The sequence below is a fragment of the Tupaia chinensis genome, unplaced genomic scaffold (genome assembly GCF_000334495.1).
Source record: "Tupaia chinensis unplaced genomic scaffold, TupChi_1.0 Scaffold000155_1, whole genome shotgun sequence".
Lineage (NCBI taxonomy): Eukaryota > Metazoa > Chordata > Mammalia > Scandentia > Tupaiidae > Tupaia > Tupaia belangeri.
Genome location: NW_006159626.1, coordinates 388,058 through 392,221, shown reverse-complemented (window position 1 = coordinate 392,221; position 4,164 = coordinate 388,058). Strand labels below are relative to the sequence as shown.

Here is a 4,164-nt window from a genome sequence, read left to right as displayed (position 1 = left end):
AGAGGAGAATGGAGGAGAAGGGATTGCGGCGTGACCATCCCCCCTGGGGGGTGATTTCTCGCTTTCTGTCTCTATGTCTCTCTCTGTCTGTCTGGCGAGTGCATGCGCTCTACAGTGAAAATCTCTCAAAAAAAAAAAGAAAAAAGAGATACTAAGTGAAATTTAGAAGATGAGAGGGTAAAACTGATTACTATGCTCGGAAAAGCTTGATGATCCAGGATAAAAATAAGTACAACACACCCAAATACAGAGTGATAGTTCATGCAACTAACAGAGACAGCATTTGTCAGGTTGCTTATGCCCGTGTAGGAGGGGGTATGATAGTCTGTACAGCTCACATACACAAACTACCAAAACACTGTGAAGGTTGGACTGACAATTACACCGTAGCCTGCTGTTACTGGCTTGCTGCTGGCCCACAGGCTTGCCAATAAGTTTGGCATGGACAAGATCTATGAAGGTCAAGTGGAAGTGACCAGAGATGAGTACAATGTAGAAAGCATTGATGGTCAACCTGGTGCCTTCACCTGCTATTTGGATGCAGGCCTTGACAGAACTACCACTGAAATAAAGTTTTGGGGGCCTTGAAGGGAGTGCTGGATGGAGGCTTATCCATCCTTCACAGTACCAAACAATTTCCTGGTTATGATTCTGAAAGCAAGGAATCTAATGCAGAAGTCCATCGGAAGCACATCATGGGCCAGAACGTTGCAGACTACATGCGTTACCTAATGGAAGAAGATGAAGACGCTTACAAGAAACAGGTCTCTCAGTATACGAAGAACAATGTACTCGTGACATGATGGAGGAGATGTAGAAGAAAGCTCACACTGCTGTACGAGAGAACCCAGTCTATGAAAAGAAGCCCCAGGAAGAAGTTAAAAAGAAGAGGGAATCACCCAAAATGTCCCTTGCACAGACGAAAGATCGGGTAGCCAATAAGGCAAGTTTCTTCGGAACTCAGAAGCGGGCTGCTGAGAGCTAGACCAAACAATTTTCTATGAAGTTATTCCACATAAAGACAATAAACTTAACAACAAAGCAGAAAAAAAAAAAGAAACAAAACAAAACAAAAAAAACTAAACTCTAAAAGAAAAAGAAAGAAAAACACACTGGGCACATGTGCATGCGTGCCTGAAATCCTGATGGGAAGGAGAAATGGAAGAAGTATTGCAGCATGTCAGTGCCCTGTTGTGAGGTGCTTTCTCTCTCTCTCTCTCTCTCTCTCTATTGAGTGTGCATGCCCTCTTACAATTAAAAATATGAATATTTTTTCTAATTAAAAGAAAAGGAAAAGGAAGATAAAAGGGTCAAAAGAAAAGAATGAAATGTGAGAGTGGAAGAAGAGGTGAGGGCAACAAGATAAGAAATTTGGACAGACTTTAGAATCTGGAAAAAGCAGAAACAGTCTCCCCTAGTTCTTCCAGAAGGCATACAGTCCTTCCAACACCTTGATTTGCACTCACTGAAATGGATTTTGAGCTTCTGATTTCTAGAACTAAAAGATAACACATTTATGTTGTTTTAAGTCATCAGATTTGTAGTCATTTGTTACAGTAATTATAGGAAACTAATATCAAGGAACCTTTTCAGTAAATGTTGGAACTACATAAATATTTGGAAACAAATAATGAGATAAGAACCTCATGCTACTTACCAGATAAACTCCAAATACAAAGAAGTAAAACTGCACAGGTACGACTGGATAAAGGCTTGTTTCCTTTATAACTTGGGTGCAGAGAAAGCTTTCCAAACTATGACTCAAAATCCAGAGGCAATCAGGACCAGCAGATGGTGTAATGGCTATGTCACTGGACTCCCACATAGTCAACAGCAGTTTGAGTCCTGGACCCAGTGACTTCAAATTCACTCCAGGCGCCTGTGCGTGCGTGCCCAAAAATCCCGAGAGGAGAATGGAGGAGAAAGGAGACAGAAATGGAGAAGGAACTGGCGTATGGCCATTCCCCCTGGGGGAGGGGGAGTGATTTCTTGCTTTCTATCTGTCTGTCTGTCTCTCTGTCTCTGGCAAGCACATAGGAAAAATCTCTCTTTAAAAAAAAATCCAGGAACAATAAAAAAGAGAGAGAAATATGATTACATAAAAATTGAGAAAAAGAACCTGACGTTTTTTGCATGTAAAACTATCAGCTGAGCCAGCCCCATGGCCTAATGGCTAAGGGAGCTGGACGCCACATGGCCGTTGATTATCCAGCCCTACTGGCTTGAAAACATGCTGGGTACAAATGTATTCATGCCCAAATCCCAACAAAACGGACGAATGAGGAGAAGGGACTGTGGAATGACCCCACCCCATGGGAATGTGCTTCCTCTCTCTTTCTTTCTTTCTGTCTCTCTGTTTCTTTCTGGCTAGCACATGCACCCTCTGTCAATTAAAAAGAAAATTTTAAAAAGTTTTTTCAGGCGTGTGTGTGCTCACCAGAGAGAAGAGAAGAGAGAGAGAGAGAGAGTGAGAGACAATGAATGAAAGTGAGAAGTCACCCTCCAGGTGCTGGGCCACGCCACAATCTCTTCTCCTTCATTCTGCTCCTGGGACTTTCGGCATGCACACACATGCACCAGTGTGAACTGAGGTTGGCCATGTGGGAGCCAGTGCCTTAGCCATGATGCTACCTACTGGCTCTCTCTGGCAAATTTTTAAATAATCAACCAATAATTATAGAGACAGAAGGTGGATTAGTGGTTGCCTAGGGCTAGAAGGAAGGGAGGTGGGATATCTTTGTCTGGGTAATAAAAATGTTTTAAAATAGATTGTGATAATAAATGCACAATATTGAACACACTAAAAGTCCATGAGTTGTACACTTTAAATAAGTAAATTACCTGGTATGTTAATAAGATCAATAAAGGTGCTAAAAATATATATACTAAATTTTTTTTAACTGGGTCAACCATGGTGTGGTGGATGTGTCTGGATGCCGCATGGCTGACCATGCAGTTTGAGTCCCAGACCTGCCAGCTTGAGGAATGGTGGGCAAGTGTGTGTGCCCACAATCCTGAAAGGAGGGAGAAATGGAGAAGGAACTTGGGTATGGCCATTCCCCACGGGGATGCTTCCTCATGTTCTCTCTCTCTCCCTCTCTCCCCATCTCTCTGTCTCTGGTGAACACATTTGCCCTTTGGAAAAATTAAATATTTTGGTTACTAAATCCAAAGTCAAAACACAAATGCAAAACTGAAAGAAAAAGTTTTTTGCCATTATCAAAGAACTATATTTCTCATATAAAGACTCTTGAAAATATAACAGAAAATGAGCAAAATCCTGAAGGAATTATAAGCAAAAACCTGAGCAGAATAGCAACTGACCTTTACGTAGGAAGAGATACTCAACCTAGCACTATTTTAAATAGAAACTTATAACCCAGATATAATTTTTATTCATTAGATGAGCAAAAATCCAGAACTCGATAACATGCTATTGGCAAAGCTTTGGAGAAATAAGCATTCTTATATATTACTGGTGAGAGAGCAAATGTTATAATCTTTATGGAGAATTTGTCAATCAATTTTGAGACACCTACCCTGAAGATACATCGCCACAAATGTAAAATAAATATATGAACAAAATTACTCATTGTAGCACTATTATCAATCTTAAAAGATTAGCAGCAACTCAGATGTCTATCGACAGGGGATTACTTGAATGGATTACACAGTACCTCAATGGGGAGAACTATTAACCACACCATCAAGAAGGCCAAGCATGCATTGCGGTGATTAAGGCACTAGACTCCCACATGGTCGAGTGCAGTTTGAATCCTTGACCCGGCACATGCACCCTATGGCAAAAACTTTTTAAAAAAGGAAGGAGTGAAGATACCAATATCATATGAAACGATTGGCAGGATAGATTGTCAAGTGAAAAAAGAAGGTTTTAAAGCAGGTTACATATTGTATGCTACATTTTGTATAAGAAAAGAAAACAAAAAGGCTCTGGTAGTGGTGGTGCAGCTGCAATGAGATGCTCTGACCCTGGACCCACGTGAGAAGGTCCTCATATCGATCCTGTGTGCCCATAAGCTTAGCTGACCCAGGTTGGGCTAGATCCTGTTCCCCAACAGGATCTTTCTTTCTCTTCCTCTCATGGGATAAAGAAAATTTTGTTAAAAAAAGAGAAAAAAAGGGAAAACATAAGAATATATACAT

General features: G+C 40.9%; 1 pseudogene; it reads left to right on the top strand.

Moving 5' to 3' along the window:
* The window catches only part of LOC102469823 (60S ribosomal protein L5-like), an 11,988-nt pseudogene extending 11,003 nt beyond the window's left edge, over positions 1-985 (top strand).
* Positions 986-4,164: the final 3,179 nt, after the last annotated feature.